The following is a 3,936-nucleotide window of genomic DNA, read 5'->3' as shown; positions in this document are numbered from 1 at the left end:
GTGGCTTGTGTACTGCAAACACATACCAGCTTCATCACTGTGTCTGTCACGCGACTCTGTTCCCCTTTCGGGCTCTGTCTTTACATTTATTTTGAAAGATGAAGCTCGCGATTATGGTAAGGGGCGTTACATTTCCGACGAGTGCTTGCGGTGTTCGGCCAATCACAATGCACTGGGTCAGCTGGCCAATCAGAGCAGACTGCGCTTGTCGGAAGGAGGGACTTTGTAGAAAACGAAGCGTTTCAGAGAGGCGGGGCATAGAGGACCTACAATAATGTACAGTATTTGAAAAATTTGTTTTTTGAACATTAAAGCATGTCAACATATTCTGTTACACCAACTACACAAAATAATGATCTTTAAAAAAGCATCATATGACCCCTTTAAAACTGACATGAGAAGCCCACAGCTGTTTGGCAATTTGCAGTGGGTTGATACTTAATAGTCTTTCCTGCTCTCTCTCAGGACTAATTTTGTACACGAATCCCGGTCAGATAACTCCCCAGGACCTGTCACAATTAGTTAGATCAGACTTCCACAGAGTATCACAGCTCAACATGCCACTTTAAAATCACAGATCAATGGTTAGATCAAGCTTAGCATATATGTGCATTTTGTTGCATACAGATTGGTTTCTCAATATGGAAAGTATATTTGGGTTAAATATACCGATGGAGTTTTGGTTCCTTGCCACTGTCGCCTTTGGTTTGCTTAGATGGGGACACAATTTCTGGCAATATGTTTGACTTGACTGCAGAGACACTATTTGAAGAGAACTGAACTGAGCTGGACGATGACATTACTGAATCAACACTGAACTGAGTTGAACTGATAAACGGACTGTTTTCTATTGCATTATCAGCACACATTTGTTTCTGTTTAACACTGTAAAGCAGCTTTGACACAACCTGTATTGTATAAAGCGCTATACAAATAAAGGTGACACGACTTGTTAGTCAGTCGATGTGATTCTAAAAACAAAGAATAAAACTTACCAAGATTTATGATAGCATATCCCTACATCTGGCAAACCATTTTCATTAGGCTGTAAAAATAGCAGCAGGGTATATAACCCTTACGAAAATTAACCATGTTTTTATTGTAGTAAAAGCAGAGTAACCAAGGTTTTTTTTTTACCCTGTTGTACAATCACAGTTTAACTACAAATACCATGGATAAACTATGGTTAGCCTAGCAAAACCATGGTTAATTTATGGTTACCATGTTTTTTTTTTAAGTAAAACCATGGTTAATTTTTGTGAGGGAAATTAAATAATATACAAGAACGATAAATGAATTCAATAAATAAATGAAATAAATGTACTTTAGTAATATATCTGCAGGAAAACGTTAAACCTCATTTGAAGCTCGTTTAAGCTGTTTTTCCACCTTTGATTCTCGTGGAAACACAACAATTATTGTTTAAACAGTCTATATATAACCTATCACAAAAATAGCACTGGATTTTCGGCTTCGTAATGATAAATAGTTTCCAAATGCTGTGTTTCATAATAACATGCTTTATTGGCTTGAGCGAGGGCGTGTTTTCCGAGTCCAGATTTCCACAGACTTCTCACAAATGTCAGTGAACAGAAAGGGGCTTGGCTTAACCGCTTCAAAGGTTAAAACCAGGCGAACTGTCTAAATTTAGCCACATCTTCGAATTAGAGGTACTGCATTCATTCTTAGTTGTTTCGCTTTTAACGCTTAAAAATCTGAAGGTATAGTATCAAGTCTCGCGATGTATACATAAAATCGCGAGACCTTGTTGTTCCGCTGTCAGCTACACAACATTGGAAGTTGAACTTGCCTGCAGGTCTTGCTTCTTACTTTATCCTTCATTGTTTGTTAAGAATCACTAACTGCATAACGTTGTGTGATTAAAAAAATAACAGCTAGTTACATTGCATGCTTATCATCTGTTGTCGCGAACGTTTTAAACGAGGAAGTCTTGCAGTCTGTGTTGTAGTTCGGTGTATGATTTCAGAATTGCAGTCGCTTGTTGTTTGATGTGAATACGGTTGCACCGATATAAGTTACTGAACTGTTAATAATCTCGACGGCACGCGCATACATCTTAATGCATGCATTTGTTTGAATGCATTGCAAGTAAATGCACTTGTGTATTCCGTATTTGGAACTCAGTGAACTGCATTAAATGCAGTCTGTATTCTTCAAGCAGCTCAAAGTCCAAACCACCAAGGCGTGGCGTACCCATTATATCCCTTATAATTAGGGTTGGGTATCGAAAACCGGTTCCATTTTAGAACCGGGTATTCGATAAGACGCGTGCATTTCGATTCTGCTTAACGATTCCTGCGTGCGCATTTTAATGTGATTAAAAACGATTTAAGTGCAGGAACGGAGAGAACTTGCGCCCTGTTTGTGTCCGTTCTCGAACCGTTCCGCGTACTTCCACTGTAGAAAAGGTAGTTCCTTTTTCTTCTTCTTCTTCGTCTTCTTCTTCTTCTTGGTTTTTAACGGCGGCTGGCACCAACACAAATAGGTGCATTACCGCCACCTTCTGCTCCGGAGTGTGAAACAGAGTTTTAAATTCTATTTACCAACCCCGTATCTCTTATAAAATCAAAGAATACATTACTATTTATTTCACTTGCCCATTTTATTAAAACCTTAAAATTAAGATCCTGAATTCCACTTTTCCTTATTTCTACTATCATTTTTCTTCTTTCTTGTTCATACTTGCTACATTCAAGAAATACATGAGGTATTGTTTCTTCAACATGACATTGCTCACATAACCCATTTGGATGTTTTCCCTGTTATTTTAAGAGTGCTATTTAAATTTGAGTGCCCTAACAATATTCTGTTAAAGATAACCTCGTCTTTCCTTGACTTACCTATACACTTTATATTATGACTGACTTTGTTTATTAAACTGTAAAGGAATCTACCATTTTCCCCATTGTTCCACTTAACTTGCCATTCTTTAATCACTTTCCTCCATATTAAAACCTTAATCTCTGATTTACTTAATGGAACTTGTATCTCTATCGTTTCTCTCTGTAAAGCTTGCTTTGCTAATTTATCCACTTCTTCATTTCCCCTTATTCCGAAGTGTGCTGGGACCCATATAAAACTGATAGATGTATCATTTTGAACAATTCTTGAATGTGAAAAGGTAGTTCCGGGCCGAAACTGACTTTTCATATTTGTCGACCAATATGCAGAAAACGACGTCAGTATATCATCATAAACACAGCCGTTTTTGTCTTACATGAACGTAAACAGATGAGAAAGAAAACACACATGTACAGTATTTTCAGATCTGCGTGCATTCGTGTGTTAAAGAGACAGCAGCCTAATAAACGCACTGGCTGTCATTAATGTTAATCAAAGAACTAAAGAAAACCATTCACTGATCTTGACTGAATATATTTAATCACTTTAATTGATTAATCTATATTTTATTTATGAAAAGAAAACCATGCAGTGTTCTTAAACTTTTAATTACAGTTTCTGTACCTGAAATTTTGTTCAGTTGTATGTATTTATTTATGATATTGCTAATTGATTTGTTTGTTCCTTTCGTTATTACCAGTGTTGGGGAAAGTTACTTTTAAAAGTAATGCATTACAATATTGCGTTACTCCATAAAAAAGTAACTAATTACGGTACTTAGTTACTTTTTATGGAAAGTAATGTGTTGCGTTACTTTCGCGTTACTTTTTAAATCTGGACAGGGCTCGCTTGTTTGTTTTTTAAAATAAAAAAGTTATATTTTTGGCAAATATAAAAGCCTTTTCACACCAAAAGTGAAATGAATGCACCTCAGGCTGAAGGGAAAGTAAATTTACGTCCGTACAGTAGAATGCAGAAGAAGAAATTGCATTATTTTTATTCATTTGGAGGAATACTGAATCTGTGTTTTTTTTTGAGAGTGAGATGAATTAATGCATATTCATATTTATTTTA

This window comes from Sinocyclocheilus grahami, unplaced genomic scaffold, assembly GCF_001515645.1.
Source record: "Sinocyclocheilus grahami isolate Dianchi unplaced genomic scaffold, SAMN03320097.WGS_v1.1 scaffold1077.1, whole genome shotgun sequence".
Taxonomy (NCBI): Eukaryota; Metazoa; Chordata; class Actinopteri; order Cypriniformes; family Cyprinidae; genus Sinocyclocheilus; species Sinocyclocheilus grahami.
Note: the sequence above shows the minus strand (reverse complement) of the source record.